This window comes from Microcebus murinus, chromosome 21 (genome assembly GCF_040939455.1).
Source record: "Microcebus murinus isolate Inina chromosome 21, M.murinus_Inina_mat1.0, whole genome shotgun sequence".
Lineage (NCBI taxonomy): Eukaryota > Metazoa > Chordata > Mammalia > Primates > Cheirogaleidae > Microcebus > Microcebus murinus.
Genome location: NC_134124.1, coordinates 25,494,561 through 25,518,292, shown reverse-complemented (window position 1 = coordinate 25,518,292; position 23,732 = coordinate 25,494,561).

Sequence of the window (23,732 nt, the reverse complement as noted above, 5' to 3'; positions counted from 1 at the left end):
GTAGCATAGCCCTAGATAACTTGTTCTGAAGATGCAACAATTCTCTCTGTGCTTATTTGCAAGCAGACTCAAACTATACTGAGTTTGAGGTGTCATATTGTTTCAGTAATATCTGTGTGTGGAATTCTGAAGCCTCTTCTACTAGACACCATATAACAAAATATTCTCAGTACTACAACCTCAATTTCCTCCCACATATTCAAAATTATTTTCTGACTTATAATGTCAGATTCTTAATTTAATGTTCATATTTGAGATTTTTAATTGTGATATCCTAGCAGAGAAGTAGAGCTGTTTATTAAGCCAGAATATTTAATCTGCTTGTGGTTGATTGAATTTCTCATGATATATTTTCCAGTACTGAAGCATTCCTTATATAATGTACTTAATAATAATTGTAATATATGCAATATATTAAAATTTATAAACTGCTTCCACATACATTAGTTCATTAAATTCTTTCTGCAACCTGCAAGCTAGGTAGGTTGAGTCCAATTAGCTTATTTAAAAAATGAGATAGTAAAGGCTAAGCTAGATTAAGCTATTTATGTGTGACCACACAAGTGAAAAATAGTGAAGCTGAAACTCACATATGTATTTGCTGTTTACATTCAGTGTTCTTTCCATAAGAACTTTCCACTTCTAATAAAATAGCATGTCTTGGTTGCCTCCAGCTCCAAAATATATCCATAAAACCATATATTTTTCTCATACTCTATCACTTGTGTCAAGCCACCATCAATTCTCCTACAGATTTCTGCACTAATTTTCGGAATAGTCTCCTTGACAATGATCTTGCTCCCTACAAGTCTTTCTTCCCACAGTAGCCAAGTACATTTTAAAAGTTTTAATGTAAGCATAAAGTAAAATTCACATGCCATGAAAGGCACAGATTGTAAAATTATAATTCCATGAGTTTTGATAAAAATACATTAATCCTTCATCAACTACTACTGAAATTGAGATGTAGAATGTTTCCAACACTCCAGAAATTTCTCTCAACCTTATTTCAATACCCACCCCTCAGAGGCAACCACTATTTTGTTTTATTTCATATAGATTGCCTTTGTTTGTTCTTGAATTTTATATAAATGAAATCATGCAGTATGTACTCTTATCATTCTGGCTTCTTTCTTCAATAAAATATTTTTGAAATGCATCCATAGTTTTGCATGCATCGGAAGTTTGTTATTTTTAACAAACTTCAGTGTTTGTTCAGTGTAATATTCCATAATAAGCTTAAATTATGGAATTTAAGTCATAAATGTAATTATGGAATTAATTCCATAATAATGACATATGGAATTAAGTCATAACGGACTTAAATTTGTTTATACATTTTACTTTTTGATGGACTTTTGAGCTATTTCCTAATTTGGTTATAATGACAGAGTAAGTTTTTAGTAAGTCTTCTTTTAGAAGAGTTTCATTCAGAATTACAGAAGAGGTGTGAAGATAGTGAAGTGTTCTCATATGACCACATCCAGTTTCCCCTATCATTAACATCTTGGTATGGGGATTTGTCATAACAACTAAACCAATTGCAACTAAACCATAACAACTAAACCAATTGCTACCTAAAGTTCATATTTTATTTCAATTTCTTTACAGTTTACCTATTGTTAGTTCCAGGATTCTATCCAGGATCAACATTTAGTTGCTGTGGGTATCTCAAACTTTTCTTGTTCTTGATGACATTGAGGGTTTTGGGGAGTATTGGAGAGGAATTTTGTAGAATAACTCTGAATTGGAGTGTCTTATTTTTTTTCCTTATGATTCAACAGGAGTTGTGGGTTTTGGGGAAAAGGACTACAGCAGTAAGGACTACAGAAGACCTCACACCATGGCAAGGGTTCATACTACCAACATGACATCCCTGTGGGCATAAACCATGATTACCTGGCTGAGGAATGGTCTATCATGTTTATTCATCATAAATGTCCTATTTTTCCTCACTTCTATAGTGTACTGTACATTTTGGAAGGAAGTAACCATGCACAGCTAATATTTAAGAGGTATTTTAATAGTCTTAAGTAATAATATTTAAGTGGAATATTTACATAACTTGGTTTTTATTTAAAAATGTCAAGGGGGTAAAATGTTTTTGGTTGCACATATCGATTTTGTTAGGCTTTAGTCAGGGTTATAAGTGTGCCTGTCACTCAGATAGTGTTCATTGTATGTGTTAGGTACAATGAACCCTCATCCCCTCACCCACCTGTTAATTTCCACTGAGTTTTACTTCCTTCTGTGCACATGCGTGCTCATCAGTTAGTTCCAGTTTTAATAGTGAGTACATGTGATGTCTGTTTTTCCATTCTTTAGATACTTCATTTTGGATAATGGTCTTAGTTCCATCAAAATCGTTGCAAAAGGCCCTAATTCATCCTTCTTCATGGCCAAGTAGCATTCTAGAGTATACATATACCACAATTTTTTAATCTACTCATGAAATGATGGACACTTGTGTTGATTTCCCATCTTTACAAATGTTAATTGTGCTGCAATAGACATTCAAATGCGTATTTGACAAAATGACTTCTTTTCTGTTGAGTAATGACTTCTTTTCTGTTGAATACTAAGTAGTGGAATTTCTGGATCACATAATAGGTTTGCTTTTAGTGTCTTGAGGAATCTAAATACTATTTTCCACAAGGTTGTACTAATTTGCAGTCCTGCCAACAGTGTATAAGGGTTCCCTTCTCTCTACATCCACACCAGCATCCATTGTTTTTGGACTTTTTAATAAAAGCCAATCTAACTGGGGTAGGGTGATAACTCATTGAGGTTTTAATTTACATTTCCCTTATAATTAGTGACATTGAGCATTTTTTTCATCTGTTTATTGGCCATTTGTCTATCTTCTTTTGAAAAGCTTCTGTTCATGTCTTTTGTACACTTGTTAATGGGGTTGTTTGTTTTTCCTTGCTGATTAACTTGAGTTCTTTGTGGATTCTGTTTATTAGCCCTTTATCAAATATATAGCTTGTGAATATTTTCTCCCATTCTGTAATTTGTCTGTTTGCTTTGTTGATTAATTCCTTAGCTATTCAGAAGCTTTTTAATTTAATAAGGTTACATTTATTTATTTTTGTTGTTGCTGTGATTGCCATTGGGGTCTTCTTCCTAAATTCTTTGCCTCAGCCAATATCTAGAAGAATTTTCATAACATTTTCTTCTAGAATTCTTAGGATTTCATGCCTTACACTTAAGAATTTTATCCATATTGAATTCATTTTTTTGAGTGATGAAAGATATGGATCCTGTTTCAGTCTTCTGCATGTGGCTATTCAATTTTTCTAGTACCATTTATTGAATAGTGCTTCTTTTCCTCAATATATATTGTTGTCTGCTTTGTCAAGGATCAGTTGGCAGTATGTGGATGGTTTAAATCTGGGTTTACTGTTCTGCTCCAATGGTCTATGTTTCTATTTTTGTGCCAATACTATTCTGATTTGGTTACAGTAGCCTTGTATCAGAGTTTGAAGTCTGGTAATGTGATGCCTCCAGTTTTGTTTTTCTTTTTGCTTAAGATTGCATTGGCTATTCAGGCTCTTTTCTAGTTCCAAACAAAGCATACTATCATTAATATTTTTTCTAGGTCTGTGAAATATGACATTAGTATTATGATGGCGATTGCACTGAATCTGTAAATTACTTTTGGTAGTATGGACATTTTAACAATGTTGATTCTACCAATCTATGAGCATAATATGTTTTTACTTGTTTATGTCATCTGCAATTTCTTTCCTCAGTGTTTCATTGTTATCTTTGTAGAGATGTTTCACCTTCTTGGTTAAGAATATTCTTATGTATTTTATTTTCTTCTAGCCATTGTGAATGATATTGAGTCTTCAAGTTGACTCTCAGCTTGACTGTTATTGGTATATTGAAATGCTACTGATCTGTGTACATTAGATTTTGTAACCTGAGACTTTGCTGAATTTACTAACCAATTCCATTAGTCTCTGGGTGGAGTGTTTGAGGTTTTATAGATATAACATCATATGGTCCGCAAAAACAGATAGTTTGACCACCTATTTCCTGATTTCGATATGCTTTATTTATTTCTCTTGCCTGATTGTTCTGGCTAGAATTTCCAGCACTATGTCAAATAGAAGGGGTGTCAGTGAGCACCCTTGTTTTGTTCCAGTTCTTAGAGGGCAGGCTTTCAACTTTTCCCCATTCAGTATGTTATTGGCTGTGGGTTTGTTATATATGGCTTTTATAAACTTGAAATATGTTCCTCCTATGCCTAGTTTATTCAGGGTTTTTATCATAAAAGTGTGCTGAATTTTGCTAAATGCTTCCTTGGCATCAATTGAAATGATCACATGATCTTTGCTTTTGCTTCTGTTTATGTGGTGAATCACATTTTTTGGTTTATGTATGTTGAACCATCCTTGCATCCCTGGGATGAAGACCATTTGGTCATGGAGGATTATTTTTTTGATGTGCTGTTGAATTAAGTTTGCTAGTATTTTATTGTGGAGCTTTGAATCTCTATTTCTAAGGGATATTGGTCTGTAGATTTCTTTTATGTTTTGTTCTTTTCTGGCTTGGTATCAAGGTGATACTGGCTTTGTAGAATGAGCTGAGGAGGATTCCCTCCTTCTTGTTATGGAATAATTTCTACAAAATGAGTACCAGCCCTTCTTTATAGATCTGGTAAAATTTGGCTGTGAATCCATCTGGTTTGGGGCTTATTTTTGGTTGGAAGATTTTTATTACTGCTTTAGTCATGATGTTCATTATTGGTCTGCTCAAAAGTTCTATTTCTTACTGATTGAGTCTTGAGATGTTGTGTGTTTTGAGGATTCTGTCCATTTTTTCTACATTTTTGAGTTTATGTGCCTGAAGATTTTCATGGTATTCACAGATAATATTTTGTGTTTCTGTGGTATTAGTTGTAATATCCCCTTTTTCATTTCTTATTGAGCTTATTTGGGTCCTTCTGTTCTTCAGGAGGTCTATCAATTTTGTTTGTCTTTTAAAAAAAAACCAACATTTTGTTTCTTTGATCATTTGTATTTTTTTTCCCATTTCATTTAGTCGGCCCTGACCTCAGTTACTTTTTTTTCTTATTCTGGCTTTGCATTTGATTTGCTCTTCCTTTTCTAGTTCCTTGAGACTTGTCATTAGATTGTTAATTTGTGATCTTACTGTATGAATTTTCCCTTTAGGATTGCTTTTGCTGAATCCAATAGGTTTTGGTAGCTTGTGTCTCCTTTGTCATCCAGTTCAAGGAATCTTTTGATTTCCATCTTAATTTCATTATTTACCCAATAATATTTTAGCAGTAGCTTATTTAATTTTCATGACTTTGTATAGAATTGAGTGTTTCTGTTGAAGTTGATTTCTAGTTTTATTTCACTGTGGTCTGAGAAGATATATAATATGATTTTTTAAAATTTATTGAGACATGATTTGTGGCCTGAGATATAATCAGTCTTGGAGAATATTCCATGTGCTGATGGGAAGAATATATATTCAATAGTTTTTGGGTAAAATGTTCTATAAATGTCTGTTAGGCTCATTTGTTGTACAGTACCATTTAAGTCCCATGTTTCATTTACTTTTTGCTTAAATGATTTGTCCGGTTCTGTCAGTGTGCTTTTGAAGTCCATGGCAATTAAGATGCTGCTGTTTATCTCTTTGCTTAGATCTAGCAGGGTTTGCTTTATGAATCTGGGTGCTCCTTGTTAAGTGCATAAATATTTATGACTGTTATGCCTTCATGTTGAATTGATCCCTTTACCATTATATAATGGTCATCTTTGTTTTTATTTAATACTGTTTATTTACAGCCAATTTGATCTGATATGAGAATGGCTACACCAGATTTCTTTTGGTTTCTATTTGCATGGAATATTTTTTTCCATTCCTTCACCTTGAGTCTGTATGAGTCCTTGTATGTTAGATATGCTTCTTGGAGAAAACAGATACTTCAGTTGTATTTTGTCCTCCATTCAGCCACCCCGTGTCTCTTGAGTGGGGCATTCAGACCATTCACATTGATTGATAGCATTGATATGTGGGATGCTGTTCTATTTATCCTGCTGGGTAGTACATCATTGCTTTCTTTTACCTCTTGTGCTATTGTTTTATATGAAATCAGAGCTTTAGTTTTTTATGTGTTTTTACTCTGGTGGGTGTCTATTGTGCTGAACCATGTATAATGCAGTTCTGAATATTTCCTGCAGGGCAGCCTGGTCTTGACAAATTCCCTCAATGTTTCCTCATCTGGAAAAGTCTTTATTTTTCCTTCATATATAAAACATAGTTTTGCAGCATACAAAATTCTAGGCTGGCAATTGTTCTTTTTAGGAAGACTCAGGTCAGGGCCTGAATCCCTTCTGGCTAATAAGGTCTCAGTTGAGAAGACTGTAGTTAGCTTTATGGGTTTTCCTTTACTTGATGTTTTCACCTCACAGGAGTTTCTCCTTCATGTTGACTTTGGCCAGTCTGATGACTATATATTTTGGTGATTGCCTCTTTGCAATGAATCTCCCAGGTGTCCACTGAGCTTCTTGTACTTGGATTTCTAAATCTGTAGCAAGACCAGGGAAGTTTTCCTCAATTATTCCCTCAAATATATTTTCCAGCCCTTGTGCATTTTCCTCTTCACCCTCAAGGATACCTATTATTCTTATATTTGGCTGTTTTGCATAATCTCATATTCCTTATAGGCTTTGTTCATTTCTCTTAATTCTTTGTTCTTTATTATTGACTAACTAATTTGAAAGATTTGTCTTTAAGCTCTGAGATTATTTCTTCTGCCTGGTCTAGTTTATTCTTAAAACTTTCCACTGTGTTTTATATTTACTTAAATGAATTTTTCATTTCCAAAAATTTTATTTTTTAAAAATGTGTCGGCCGGGCGCTGTGGCTCACGCCTGTAATCCTAGCTCTTGGGAGGCCGAGGCGGGCAGATTGCTCAAGGTCAGGAGTTCAAAACCAGCCTGAGCAAGAGCGAGACCCCGTCTCTACTATAAATAGAAAGAAATTAATTGGCCAACTGATATATATATAAAAAATTAGCTGGGCATGGTGGCGCATGCCTGTAGTCCCAGCTACCCGGGAGGCTGAGGCAGAAGGATCACTCGAGCCCAGGAGTTTGAGGTTGCTGTGAGCTAGGCTGACGCCATGGCACTCACTCTAGCCTGGGCAACAAAGCGAGACTCTGTCTCAAAAAAAAAAAAAAAAAAAAAATGTGTCCATCTCTTTGGTGAATTTTTCATTAATTTCCTGAATTGTTTTTCTTGTTTATTTAACTTGGTTTTCCATTTTCTTTTGGATTTCATTGAGCTTCCCTACAATCCATATTTGGAGTTTTTTATCCATCATTTCAATATTTTCATTTTGATCGTATCCACTACTAGAGAGCTGGTGTTCCTTTTGGGGGTGTCATTTCACTCTGATTTTTCATACTTCCAGAGTTCTTTTGCTGATTCCTTCTCATCTGAGGCAGCTGTCACTTCTTATTTTGGGATTTTCTTTTGTTTAGATGGGGCTTTTTTTCCTCTCCCCCCTCACTCATAAGGGAGTGTCTGTAGCATATGTTGGGTAAAATCTATGGCTTTGCTTGTGGGTGCTTTGATGGAGGTCTAGGTTCCAGATGGATTCTTGGTTATAGGTACCCTTAGTGTGATTGTTTTCTCAGTTGCTAAGTATTTGTAGGCTGTAGCAGTGGTGAGCTATGTGTGTGGGCAGATTGCCTATTTCTCTTTGATGAGAGAACATGGAGGTCTTGAGATCCTTTCTCTTTCCCCACTCTTTCCCCACCCTGTTGTCTTCTTAACAGTGTGAGTTGTATTGGCATGCCTAGTTTAATCTCTGAGACAGTAAGTGGTGCTTGTGGGTAAGAATCAACCACACTCTGTATGATTCCCAGCCTCATTCCCCCACCCATCTCTGCTGTGGTGGATAATAAAGACTCATCTCAAAGTTCCAGGGCCCCACTCACCACCTGGGGCATTCAAGTGCTCTTCCTGATGGGATAGAGCCAGTAACAGGTCCTAGAAACAACAATGCAGTTTTTTGCCTTCCAGCAAGCACCACCTACTGACAGGGAGGTCAATTTGCACAGGTATTTACAGCATTTATCTACATGAATTATTTGGAATTCATCTGCAGGAGAAATATATCTCTTCTTCTTCATTCATTTATCTATGTGATCACTTATTTATGTAAATATGGGTTCATTGATATTTATTTTATATTTTGTATTATAATCTAATACTATGTTATTTATTTTGCCCCTGAAATTGATCTAGCTGTGGCCACTGGGAGCTTATTCAGTTGGCCTCTGTGCCCTTTGGCATACTCCATCATTGGGTAGGACATTTTGTGTTTAGCACTTCCTTACTTTGTGGCACTAGAGTATGCTCCAGGATAGTTTTGATTATGCTTTTCTCTAGCCCTATAATCTGGCTTTTGAATTCAAAGATCCCTGTATCTTTTTACTAGAGAACAATATTAGAAACCAAGAGCTTCTGTAAGCTCTTCTGGTTCTTTTGCAGAGTGAAAGTTTTTTAACTTTAATAAAGTCTAATTAATCATTTTTTATGAATTATGCTTTTGGAGTTGTAGCTACAAAGTCATCACCAAATCACTCAGATTTGTCTCCTATGTTTACTCCTAGAAGTTGTACATTTTTTCATTTTACATTTAAGTTTATAGTCAATTTTAAATTAATTTTTGTGTAAGGTGTAACATATATGATTAAGTCCATATTTTATATATGGACATTCAATTGTTCCAGCACCATTTGTTGAAAAAGATTATCTTTTCTCTATTGAATTGACTTTTTGCATTGTTAAAAATAAGGTAACAAAATTTGTGTGAGTCTGTTTCTGAGATTTTTTTTTACATTGATCTATGTATCTATTCTTTCACCAATAACAAGGTGTTGTGATTACTGTAGCTTTATAGTAAGTTTTAAAGTAGTGTTATTCCCCCAATTTTGTTTTTCATCTTCATATTGTGTTGACCATTCTATGTACTTTGCATTTGTATATAAATTTTAGAATCAGTTAGTTGATATTTGCAAAATAGCTTGCTAGAATTTCAATTAGGGTAGCATGGAGCAAGTTGGGAAAAATTAACATCTTAACAACATTGACTCTTCTGTTCTATGAACACATCAAACCTCTGGATTTATCAAGATCTTTGATTCTTTCATCAATGTTTTTCAGTTTTCCACCTACATATCTTGTACATATTTTGTTAGACTTATAATTAACTAATTACTATTTTAATGCTAATTAAATAGCATTTTTAAAATTTCAAATTCAAATTTCTTATGAGTGGTACACATAGTAAGTTTTAAAACATAAGCAATGTCACGTCTAATCACTGCACTTGAAATGCAAACTCCTCAGTCTGGCCTACAAGACCCAGTCAATCTCCCTAAAATAATCTCATACCACATTGCCCTTTGATTCTTGATGTCAAAACTTTCTGTCATTTTTATTTTGTGACTATTCCAAGCTTGTTCATGCCTCAGAGCCTTTGCACTTGCCCTTCATTTTGATTGAATTTTGCTTTTCCTGAGTGTCTTCCTCTCTGGTTCTGGCTCATTTCATCCTACAGGTCTCAAATCAAATTTCAAATGTCAGATGTAGTCTTTTCTAATAACTACATCTAAACTAGCTTCAACTTTCCTCTTTTCACTTGTCTTCATTTATCTTTGCTTCATGGTCTTCATAGTACTTACCAGTATTTGACATTATCTTATTTATTGGTTACTCTTTCTAGTTATCATTGGTATTTACCCAAATAGAATAAAAATTAGATGAGCATAGGAATTTTGCCTTTTTCATTCGCCACTATATTCTCACTGCTTATAACATCTAGAACAGAGTAGATACTAATATAAATATCTCTAAATGAGTGAACATATTTTCTTTTAACAAGAAAGATACACTGAGGTCAAATGTCTCAACTTCAATGAAATCTTCCTTGAGTCCCTAAACTGGAAGTGATTACCTCTGCTCTGAGTCTACCTAAAAATGTATTCTTTCTTATGTTATATTTATAGTGTTCCTTGTTGATACACATCTTTTATCTTCTACTATACTATAGAATCACTTTGAACAGAGGTAATAATTTATTCATATTTGTATTTTCCATACCTTCAGGGAGAGAATCTTACATTAATAACATGTACATATATAGGTATATATGTTTGTATATATATTAATACATATAATTATTTATTTAATTTTAAAAAATGAATATCTAAATATGCTGCTAATCTTTCAATCTTGGACCAGATCCAAACAAATTTCACCAACTAATTATGTAACTATTAGAAAACCACCTCATCTCTGTAGGCCTTATTTTCACAATCTGTAAAATGAGGGAATTAGAATAGATTGATTGACAATTATTAAACTTTTTTCCTTTTTTGAAGGAGCTGTAGCAGATACTGGGAGTACTCCATCTACATCCCCTGAATCTCTTTACCACTTCCATGAATGTGAGATCCCAGGTGTTTGATTCCCAATGGCTACAACCTGCCTCCCTTCACTGGAGAGCTGCCCTCTGCCTTCCTGAGACAGCTTTCCCTGCAGGCTGAAGGAGCCAGAATTATATGCTCCCCTCTTCCAGGGAAACTATGACTAAGGATGTAGAGGTGCAAACATTTTTAGCTTCTCAGGCCCTCGATACCCACAACTCTGAGTGAGGCCTACTCAGTCCCCAGAGCTCCTTTATAAGAATTGTTCTGATACCTCATCCTTGCCTGGCCTCCTCCCCTTCCTAATCTTCCTACTTGACAACCTGTTTTCCCCAGAAACACTTCAAAATATATCACTTTCACATGAATTCTCATCCCAGAACCACTTCTGGGGAATCAGAGTTCCTTTGAGAATCTACTGAAAACCATGGTTTATCTTTAGAAAACAAAATCATTCATATGAAAATATTCATATAATCTATGGATTTCAATTTAAGGATCCCTTGACTAAGAATATCTAAGGTAACTTCTGTTCTTAAGTTCATTTGCTTCTTTAAAAAAAGTCTAGTGTCTACTGATACCTGGCATCATCATAATTCCTGATGACATCAGAGTGAGTAAAACCAACCAGATCCTTGCACTGTGGAGCTTGTCTTCAGGTAGAGGAAGATGAGAATAAAATGCTTTTTTAAAAAAATAGCATATCACCTAACCCCAGTGAGATTTGCCTCTATTAAAAAATCCCCAAACAACAAATGCTGGCGAGGATGTAGACAGACAGGAACACTTTTACACTGCTGGTGGGACTGAAAATTAATGCAACCTCTGTGGAAAAGAATTTGGAGATACCTCAAAGAGCTAAAAATAGAAATACCATTTGCTTCAAATGTGTCCATCCCCTTGTTGGTGCGCACTGAAGCTGTGACTTGAGGGGGGATGGGGGCAAGGGCAATATACTTAATCTTAACATTTGTACCCCCATAATATGCTGAAAAAAATAAATAATAAAAAAAGAAATATCATTTGATCCAGCAATAGCACTATTAGGCATCTACCCAAAAGATCAAAAGGCGTTCTATAATAAAGACATCTGCACCCGAATGTTTATGGCAGCACAATTCACTATTGCAAGGATGTAGAAAAAACCCAAGTGCTTGTCAATTCATGAGTGGATTATTAAAATTTGGTATATGTATACAATGGAATATTCCTCAATTATAAGAAACAACAGTGATCTAGCACCTCTTATATTTTCCTGGATAGAGCTTGAGCCCATGCCCAAAGTGAGGTATCAAAAGAATGGAAGAATAGGCTCCACATGTACTTGCCATCAAATTGGCACTAACTGATCAACACTACGGTGCTCACACGGTAGTAATATTCTCCAGGGATTAGAGGGGTGAGGGTGGGTGGTAAAGTCACAACTAATGGATGTGGTGAGCATTGTAGAGGGGAAGGACATGCCTCTAATCCTCACTTGGGTGAGGCAAAGTCATAAAATATAACCAAAATGTTTGTACCCTCATAATATCTTGAAATAAAAAAATAATAATAAAAAAAAACCCAGCAGGTAATGTTAAGTGTCAAACAAATAATCAAAGTAGATAGAAAAACCGTGCATGACTACCTTACGTATGACAATCAAGGGAGATTGCTCAGAGAAGGAACATTTAAGCTGAAATTGCAACCATAAGCAGAAGCCAGCCATCCAAGGATCAGGAGGTGACAACACAGGCAGAGGGAATGGCAGTGCAAGCAGAAGGAACAGCCAGTACAAAGTCCCTAAGCTAGGAACAGGTTTGGTAAGTTTGAGAATCAAAAAGTCTCATTTTCTAAGCATGGCATGCAAAACAAAGAGTGTATGAGATGATGTTGGAAAAGTGTTAAGGCACCTTAACTTGGAGAGTCAGTCATGACAAAGAGTTTGGGTTTTATTCTAGGTAAAATGGGAATAATGATAAGCAGTATTTGTTTTCCACTGGAACATTCCACTGCTAAGTGCCATAACATCAGGTGTAGACCAGAGGTCCTCACACTTTTTAAACAGGGGGCCAGTTCACTGTCCCTCAGACCATTGGAGGGTCGTTGGAGGGTGCAGCGCACATTCCACCCATGAGCACTGTGGGCCCAGGACAGGTTGGCTGCTAAGCAGGACAGGCAGCAGCAGCAAAAACACCCTGTGGGCCGGCGGGCTGCATGTGGCCCGTGCCCGTAGTCTAAGGACCCCTGGTGTAGACTCTAATTGTACTTTAATCAATCCCATTGACATCAACCCTTCCCTCTGCTTTCCTCACATATCCCTTCCTTATCAACTGAATGTAGGTTCATTAGTCCCAGCTTCCTCCTTCCTAAATCTTCCCCCACAGGAGAAAAGGGGAAATGCCATGATAAGTAATTGGAGGAACTAAAAGTCATCTCTGAATAACCCTGGCTCCATGAATGATGAGAACTTCTATGAATGCTTACATGGATAAAATGAATTATTCTTGACTTTTTACTAGGTCTAGAGCTAAGCTCCAATTTAGAGGATATGACATTGCGGTGACAAAGTCTCAGAGGATACAGGATATACATTACTGCTATCTTCACTTCTGTTGGGTGGATTGAGATTTGCATTGAAAGACATTGTTAACATTGATTTCTAAGGATTTGGTCTCAAAGAAAAAAACTTGTCATTTTTTGCAGTCTCTTTAAAATTAAGTAGAAGGTTGTCTAAAAGCACAGTAGATATTATCAGAATCTTAAATTCAAGTAGGGAACATTTTTTTCCACTCTTTCACGGCACCATCATGGTTATTCTACAACTCATGCCCTCTAACAGGAAAGGAGTCGTTCTGACAAAGCAAGCTTGATAAGACAGCTGGAGTTTCTTGGAGAATGTTGACCAGAGTAATTACTGTATTTCTGACAGCAGCTGTAACGTTTCTGTTGCTGGGGTAGAATTTAACCCTTAGCTAACTGAATTCTAAGACATTGATTCTGTGTTATATTTTGCTGACATGTACCTCAGGACATGTCAGAAAGACGAGCTATTTAACTGATCCGAAAGCATCATGGTTTCTGCCTTGATACTCTGGATTCAAAATCTTTGCAAAAAATATTTATATAACAGATGAAGAAAAAGTGTCATTGGTCTGTTTGTCCCCACTCTGGTTTCCATAGTTTCATGTACCTTATATTCAGCCTACTTGGTAAGCAACAAAACATAAGCTGCTTTGGATATGATGAAGCTTGGCGCTCACTTGCTTCAGAATGGGAATGTGCTGTAGTTCTTCCAGCAATGTGGGGGTAATGCAGATTAAAATGCAATCCTTTAGCCCCGGATTGGCAAAATTATATTGAAAAATTTTGTATCCTACTATTCTTCTAAATTGTCACAACCCATAATTTTGCAACATCCAGTTGCCAAGTATTTGCTGAGTATCTACTATTTATGAAACACTGGACTAATCACTAATGAGTTACCAAGAAGTACAAATGATGATCTCTGCCTTCAGAGTTTATGTCACAGGTGTGGCACTGACCTGAATAGGAAAATAAGAATTGAGAGTAGGTAATACATTCACAAGCATCATTATGATTAAGGGTGTATTATTTAGTGCCTGCTCGCTATACAGGATTCTGAATAAGATTCAAATTAATGATGTACACAGTACAGTTTTAGGAATTTTGAGCATTTCAAACTGTGAGAATAAAATGCTAACTTGATAAAGTAAAAGTGTTACTGGTAGTAGTAACAGTAGCAGAAGCAGTAAGCATAAGAATAGCATTTACTGACTATACACTACATGCCACATGGTAAAAACAAAACAAAACAAAATAACATTTTTTCTAGTCCTCTAAAAAATTCAGTGAAATAAGTTTCATTAGGCACATTTTTGCAAATGAGAAATCTGATGCCCACATGCACCCCAAATTAAAACCTAGACTCACTGGATTCCAAAGTTAGTGCCGCTTCCCTCAGTCATGATGCCCTTATGTACACCAAAGTAGGCTTCAGAGTAACACTGGGTCAGAAATAAGTTTAACATATATGAACCCTAATTCAAATATTGAGCCTTAAAAATAGTGTAACTTTATTCTCTATAAATCAACATAAAATCTGTTCCAATTCCCCAGTATGTGGGCCATCTAATATCGTCATTTTTTAGTTCACCATATTTTGTACAGAGGTTCTGAGTATGCATTAAAACAGGGAGGAAGCAGCTTCCCTCCTCAGGTGCCCAAGATTCTCTAGTTTATGTGTCAAGCCTGGGGTGCCTGCTTCTATGGCATGGTGGAGGGCCATGTTCTTAGGGCTCCAGTACCCTAAGCCATCTCCTCACACGGCCCTCTCCTCAGTGGTGTGGCCTCCTTAGACCTCCATTTCTTTCACAAGCAGGGAATTCTCCTCACTGCTGGCTGCTCCTCAAAGAGCCAGGCTATTTCTTCTTCCACAGAAACTTCAGCACAATTTTTTTCAATGGCTTAGGCTATAGGAAAATAAAAACCAGACTAGTATGTATCTTGCAAGCCGCGTTCCTTGTGGCCCAGAAACTCAAATCTCTCCTGAGATAAGGTAGGTATCACACAAGACCATGTATCTTTGTGGGATGGATGGGAAAGGAGAGACACCTTGAGGGGAAAAAGATAATATTATCTCAAGGAATAACTCAGTGATGTAAACATTGAAAACAAATAGGATCGGCTGGGTATGGTGGCTCACACCTGTAATCCTAGCACTCTGGGAGGCTGGGGCAGAAAAATTGCTCGAGATCAGGAGTTTGAGACCAGTTTGAGCAAGAGCAAGACCCTGTCTCTACTAAAATAGAAAGAAACCAGCCAGATAACTAAAGATACATACAAAATATGAGCCAGACATGGTGGTGCATGCTGGTAGTCCCAGCTACTTGGAAGGCTGAGGCAGAAGGATTGCTTGAGCCCAGGAGTTTGGGGTTGCTGTGAGCTAGGCTGACACCATGGCACTCTAGCCTGGGCAACAGAGCAAGACTCTGTCTCAAAAAAAAAAAAGAAAGAAAGAAAAGAAAAGAAAACAAATAGGAATAAAATAGGCAAAGAGAAGATAACGTATTCTAGTTCACTTGAGACACTGGATTAGCCTATGTGTAGAGCCTCACTTCCCCAGGAGAATCCTGGCAACAGCACCAGATACCTGGGAGTTTGTTAGGAATGAAGAAACTCCTTGTGCTTCCACCCCTGACTAATGCAAACAAGAATGTATTTCACCATGATTCCCAGGTTATTTGTATGCATATGAAAGTTTGAGAACCACAGTAATAGAGGTTAAAAAGCACAAAGTATGTTCAGAGTACAGTAAATGATCATTCGACTAAAGCACAGGGTTTGTGCAAGAGAAAAATGTTGACGTGTCTATAAATGATGGCTGGTCTAGAAAGTCAAGAGACTTGAACATCATTTTCAAGGGAATAGGTGTTTTCCTGTAGTTGTGGAGAGCCACTGGAAACATTTTCAAGCTGGTGAATGACATCACCAATGGGATGGTTTAGGAAGATCTATCCAGCAACAGTGGGGAAAGGGAATATTTGTGAAAGAGCACAGGCATCTAAAGTCTCAAATCTCTGTAAGATACTCCTTTAAGTCCATCAGAGATTTTCAGAAATATATAGACTTTTTCAAGCCATTGGGAGACTATTAAATGCACTAATACCTTATGATGCAAAGATGTTCTTATTAATGACTTTAAAGAGTAATTTTAGCTCTTGGTGTCACTGGCCTCTGCAAAGAGGTAGTGTGAACTAGAATCCCAGGGATGAGAGAAACTGAATGTTCATCGCCAGTTAGAAACTGTCACCAAACAAACAGAAAATGTAGTGCAAACAAGGCCTTGAGAGCACATTATATGAATATTTCAGGTTCCTTAACACCACAGCCTGTGCCTTCTTTCACCTGCCCTTTGGCAATTTCATCACTTATTTGAATTCTTACCTGAGGTAGGTCAGCCTGCAGAGCAGAGCAGGATGTTGTCATCTTCCTCCAACAGCCTTTAGGTCAGTGGTTTGCAAGCATCGCTGTGCATTAGAATCACCTGGGGAGCAGCTGCCCAGCCATATCCCCAGACCAATCAAATGATTATTTCTGGTATTTCCAACAATCAGACAGATATGACAAGAGTCAAGCACATGCCCCCAAACTGAGAATTACAATAAAAAACTTTTCTGGTTCTTTGTGTGGAGTAAAATATAATGGTTACTACTTATTAAGTCTGTGTTATGTGCCAAACACTGAACCTGTGTTTCACGTGCATTATCTATTTAGCCACCCCTTCTCCACATTTCACCATAGATAACCTGAGTGTTAGGTAAGATTTTTAGCACTATCTTCCCTTCATGAAACAGTAAACTGAAGAAATGCACTTCAACAGAAGAAATGCACTTGGCCACGCTTACAAAATTAGGAAGTAATCAAGCCAAGATTCAACCTAAGAGAGTGAGACATACAGCCTGGTACTTGGTCAAAATCACAAATTCTGAGAATAATTTGTGGATTCATTCATCCTTTCTATGGTAACCCAAAGCTATTGAATACACAGTATTTTTAATGTTTCGAAAATAATATATTCTGTGACTCAGTTTGGAAATGTTCAAACTTGCTTTAGTGTGATTGGTCATTTCTAGATGCCATCAGTGTATATCGTGGTGTTTTGCTTATAGCAGGCATTTGGTAATGTCTTTTTAAATAACGAAATAAGTGAATTCATGAGGAGTGTGTAAAAGAAAACAAGTCATGTGATTAAAGCAGGCCTATCACTGAGAAGCACACATGACAAGATATTTAACAGCCATTGTCAATCACTCTACCTCATTTGGGTTGCCCACCAAATGTGGACCACTCTCTTTATTTGAGGTCTTATGCACACTTTACATGCTCATTATACTCACTTTACTGGAATTGTTCAATTCAGTCTTTTTTCCTATCTCAGAATGGGAGAGGATGTCACACTTGCTGTTCCCTCCTCTAGAATTATCTCCCCCTTACTCTACTCATCTCCTTCCACCAGAACACCATCACTACCACCTTATGCCTGGGGAACACTTCAGATCTCAACTTAAATGTAATTTCTTGGTGGATCATTATCTTGACCTCTAACTCCACCACCCTACTCTACCACTGCCTCCCCCAGCCCTGGCAATTTTCCCTCACAACTCCTTCTGTTCTTAAAACACCATATCACAATTTACAATGTATCTATTTGTAGTTTTATTTATTCACTAACTGATTTCCCATTAAAATGTGTCTTTCTTGAACAAAGAAATAATGTTTGTTTGCCACTTCATTTCTTGCGCCTAAAAAGTTCCTAACACATAGTAGATGCTCATTAAAAGCACTGAATGTTAAGTGTTTTTAAGTATAAGATGCTTTAATTCCAAAAGAATACATTGGTTTTTCCTAATTCTCATTCTTACTAAGTTATCTAACGCACATATAATTGTTGCTTTTCCTCACTTCAGTGTTTTCAACTGATGCTTAAAAATAAATAACCAACACAATGTGCACGGTTCCCATTCAATAACCTACTAGTTTTTTGGAAAGCCATTTACCTGCAAGAAGTCACTGAGAATCAATGTAAATTCAATAAAATTTCCCCAAAGCTGAAAGTAACCTGAGGATAAGAGTTAATTCTGAGATGAGAGTTTTGTGATATGACCTATTATCCAGGAGGGAAATACTTTATCTGAAGTCAATTTCCTTCAGTGAATTTTGAATAGGCTTGTTAATTTTTACATATAACTGTACTTTTCCAGTGTTTCTTTTTAAAGGATATACAGTGATGACTCCAACTCCACATTTGCTTGGACTGTAGATTCCATTCACTGAAGAACAATCATGCACTTTCAAGAGCTTCCTAAATTTTCCTTATTTGTGCCACCTATCTATTTAATCAAGTCAACTCAGCAAGCACTGATAACATGTCTAAAACTGTGCCTTACACGAGTTCTGTTGCTGTTGCAATGCAAAAGAAACTCATAACAAAGTATCCAAGGAACTCCCAATCATATCCAGATTATAAAAATTAAACCCACAGTTAGGTAAGGGATGGGAGGGGTAGAAAATCTGATGACACTGCATGTGATAAAGTTAGTTACTAAGCACAATCAAGAGTCTCACTTTAATATTCAGATAGCAAATAGTCACATGGCTTAATGACGAGACAATCAGCTTTGAAATTATCTGACCTTTGTTGGAATCTGGTTCTGATTTTTATTACCTTTGTTGGTTTCCATGGGGATATTAGTAGTTATCCCACTGAGTTTCTGTAGGGATAAAAATATATAATAGATGCAAAATGTCTCACATAATCATTCTCAAAAATGTGTAACTCTTATGGCTGGTTAGAGGAAGAAAACAACAATATTCAGTCAAAGAAGAAAGATTCATGGAAAGAGAGATTTGAAATTTAGTAGTTGATTCAATATAAATTTTCTTTTAGATCTATTATAGTCAGATCCTTTGGATACTAATGTTGACACAATTTTTTGAAGTCTATATTTTAATGGGAGAAGACAACCAATAAACACATTAAAAAATACTGCTCAGTGAAGAAGACGTTGAAAGGCTGTAACGTAATAGAGCAATACTGGGAAGGCAGAGGGGAAGGCAAAGGGTTGGCCCCTCTGAGTAGGTCATACGTGAGATGAGACTTGGATATGCAACTAGATCCAGGAAGATCAGGGTGAACAGAGTTCCAGAGTGGGTCAGAGTAGCCTGCTTGGTGTGGATGGCCAGTGTTGATGGAATGTAGTGATGGAGGGAGATAGTGAACCAAGTGCGATTCCAGGAGTAATGTACAGTGTCTAGAAGACCAGGGAGCAAAAGGATTTTATTAGATGACATGCTACATTCCCCAAATTTGAGCAGGAAGAAAACACAAGTAAATTCACCACCAAAGAAGAAAGAAACACCAGCCTAAAAACGTGACAAATAAAAATGAGCCTGGCTGAAATATAAAGGCATCATTTGTAAAAATTTTCAGAATAGTGGTTTAGATTTAAGCAAAGGGAATTGGATGCCATAGTTACTAGTTTTTCTTAAAAGGTACCTGTGGACTGTCAACAGGAATTCATCACCAATTCTAACACCTTCCAGGGCTTATTTCTTCATTTTGGATTCAGTTTTCCTTTTGGTCAAACCTTAGTGAAAATTTTTTGACAAATCAGGTTAGATTCTAACTGCATTATATTCTTCATGGAGAAGCCTCCTAAAAATAAAGTATTAGGGAGGCACAATTTATATTTTTATACAGCCTGTTTTTAACTTTTTACATTACTCATCAAGAGATATTAGAGTTATTTTTTCTTTTTCCTTTACAGATTTTCCTTACATTTTTCCAGTCCCTGGCAGATTCAGTGGTTTATATGCCTAGATTAAAAAATATACAAAGCATTAAAATGTTGATGAAGAACAGTATACATGTCTTTCAAGGTAAATATTATTTAAATAATAAATGGAAGTGTTTTTCAAAACCATGATACTGTTTCCCCACTCCCCTTTAATTTACAAGAATAAACAAAACTTTCGAACTTTTTGCAGTTATCAAAATTCTTTTTTATAAGCTTATAGTATCACCATATAATGACTATTTTTTTTTTTTAGTTCATAGTCATGTGCAAACAAGCTTCCCAATGCTACCCATATGCACATTCTGTCTTGCTGCCTGTGCAGCTATAGACAAACAATTGACCTCTTTGGTCTCTGTTTCCTGTATGGTTGTGAAGAACATTAAATACGCTGACATATATTAGTCTATGCATCATGCTCAACACAGAGTAGGTACTTATTAATTGTTGATTACCTTTCCAAGTTCAGAAAATGTCTGCCTCAGAGCCAGGTTTCTCTATCTCTTATGAGATAATAAAAGGTTCTGCAGTTACAGGTTCTTCTGCCCTGGTTTCTAACCCAAGTACTATTCGGGGCATCAGACAACTATCCCAAATCTCTGACCTCTATCAAGTCCTGGTTAAGTTAAAGGTTTATTTCTCTAACTACTTGGATGACTAATATCATCAGTCTGTTCTTCACCTTCACCCTGCTGATCTAGAATCATCCATGTCTGGTCTCTACTTGGCAACCTAGAGCTTTCTTGATTCACGTTAATGTTTGAGGATTTCTGAACTTTTACTATTTGAATTTTTGTACAGTGTTCTGGGGGGGGGAGGTTTGTACAGTGTTTAAGGTTACCACCTGCAGTCAGACTGATCTGAGTTGGAATTTTGACTGTATCATTATTATGATTATATTAATATAATAATCTATTATTCTTATTATAGTTGTGTGACCTTGGGCAAGTCCTTTAACTTTTTACAGCTTTAGTTTCCTCATCAGAAAATAGTAGATAGTAATCCTAAACTCAGAGTTTAATGTGAAGGTTGAATGAAGTAAGGCATATTAAGTATTAAGCACAGTGGCTAGCACAATTAAGAATTCAGGCAATAATGGCAATATATAACAGAGAGAGACAGACAGAGAAAGATTAGTTCAATCTTATCACAGATCCAACTATTGCTAAAAATGGTAATGTTAGGAAGTCTGACCTGTGCGGAATAATAAATTTATCAGCCACTTTACATGCATTAGGAGAAGAAAAATAACTTGGGATGAGTTCATATGGTGTGTGATTGTTAAAACATTGTGACAAAATACTTACCAAAAAACAAAGGAAAATAGAAAAAGAAAAGAACAGGAATTTATATTAGCTATCCCTACTCCTTTATGATCTTAATTCTAGTTATAATTTAAGGAAAATAGATTGAAAATTACTTCTCCATTCTTTCCTCTTTGAGATGTTTCCTCCTTCTTCAATTCACGTTAGCATAAGAACTTGTTCCATCTGAATGAGTCTTCACCTCAGTGGAAAAGGACACACAAATATATTTTGAGGAGATTAATGTCAATGGGAACTAAAACCCCAAAAATATTACAAAACATTGTGCTGATGTACTACAACACTGTGGATTGTTAAAAGCAAATTTATCTGCTTTTGGCATTGTCATTCCTCACATTGCCTAAGCAGAATTGCAATCTCGAAGGAAGTGGGAAGGGGATGAGAAGTGAGAAGTGACATAAAATGATTAGTTCTGCTCCACAGACGCAGGATGCTGGCGTGCTGAGGACCGAGTCAAGCATCTTAGCTGTGAATTTGTTTGTAAATGTGTCTGTGATTTGCACCATGAGGAAAAATGAAGGGAACAAGAAACCACACTTTAGGACTGCATGTGACGGTAAAAAAATAAGCAGGCTATATCTTATTGTCGGTGTTATTTTCTAACTCTGTTGATCTTGCAGATTCCCTCCTGCCATCCTCCATTCATGCTTCTACATATGTTCCTGTTAATGTTAACCTCACTACTAAAAACAAAACAAACACAACGTAGTTACTATGAGTCAGAAGGTTTTAACATCCATTTTCATTGTGGGCTTTCCAAATCAGGGCAGGTTAGCATTGTGGTTAAAAGTACCAATTCCAGAGACAAATTGGCTGAATATGAATCTTAGCTCTGCCATTACTCTTCCTGTGAACTTGGGCAAGTTATTTGAATGTGTTTTGCCACAATTTCCACACCAGTTTAAAAAAGGTTGAGAATGATAATGATATGTATTTCATAAGGTTGCAGAGTAGCATAGGCTACTCAGTTGTGCAGCTGTAGCATGAAAATAGGCATAAAGAATACTTAAACTAATAAGCAGTGTTGTGTTCCAATAAAATTTTATTAATATAACAGTAGGCAAGGGTAGATTTGGCCAGTGGTCTGTAATTTGCCAACCCCTGATTTATATCATAGAATTTTTCCATCTGCAAGGGGCTTTAGCGATTACCTAGTTTGACACCCTCATTTTACATTTGAGACAACTGAAAGTAAGGAACAGGATGTAACTTCCACTGCCCCTCCACCAAAAAAAAAAAAAATTATACAGCTAGCATTAAACAACAACAATAAGAAAAATACAGCTATGTTTTTTTGAGACAAAGTCTAACTCTGTCACCTGGGCTAGAGGGCCATGGTATCAGCCTAGCTCACAGCAACCTCAACCTTCTGGGCTCAAGTGATCCTCCTGCCTCAGCCTCCAGAGCAACTGGGACTACACCATGCCTGGCTAATTTTTTCTATTTTTAGTAGAGACAGGGTCTCAATCTTGCTTAGGCTGGTCTCAAACTCCTGACATCAAGGAATTCTCCCGTCTCGGCCTCCCAGATTGCTAAGATTACAAGCATGAGCCATTGCACCCTGCCACAACTATTGTTCTTATACAAATCATGGTATCATTCTTATCTGCAGAGCTTCAATAATGATGTTTTATTTCCCAAAAATAAAGGTTTCCCCTAGAAAGTAACTCAGACTTTCCATTGGTGGTGTTAGGTTCAGTTCCCAGAAGCAGATCTTCAGAGAAGGACTCCTGTGCAAATGATAAGCAGTTAAAGAAAAGACAGGGAAAGGAGGAAGCCAAGAAAGAGGAGATTTCAAGAAAAAGCCATGCAGAGGGTAGGTCTGAGTCTGATCCTATGATTGAACTCTGGAGTGTAAGTTTCTTAAGAATTGTGCTATTCTTCATCTTATAATTATTAGTAATGGGCATCCTAAGAGGCTATACTAACAGTCTTCTGCATTCCCTTAATAACAGAAAACATTACATAGCTTAACCTGTTTAAAAGTATAGATCAGAGGCTCCTGCTGCAACCTAAATTTCTATTTGAAGTTTTTTGTTTTATCTATGAAGGTTCATATAAATTTTGTTTTTACCTTAGTATATCAATGGTTGCTTGAGAGTTTTTCCAAATCTATGAGTTTGATTTGCTGTCTTCAAAAGTTGTTTTATTTGATACATGATTTATTTAAATCTTTAAATCTTAGCTTTTATTCTTTTTTACCATTACTCTCCCAAGAACTAGTAGAAATTCAATTTTACTTGAAATAACATCTTAGTAGTTTTCTTTTCTCCTTTCCCATTTATACTTTCCTCTTCCTATAGAAGAATGGAAGGGGGCAGGCAGCTTCTTTGTGGGTACTTCATACCCCCAGCTCTCAAGACAAGAAAATAAAACAATTGGATAAACATCCATCTTACTCTTCAGGTTCCTTACTGTAAATTCTTAAGTGCTTTTCCAGTCTAATTTTAAAAAGAATTTGAGATCTAAGATTTCTTCCTCCAGTCACTTCAACTTCATAAGAAGATTAAAATGATTTATGATGCCACACCATTCTTTCCAGATCCTGTTATGCCCCTTTTATTATGGAGATGATTTTAAAGACCCTCT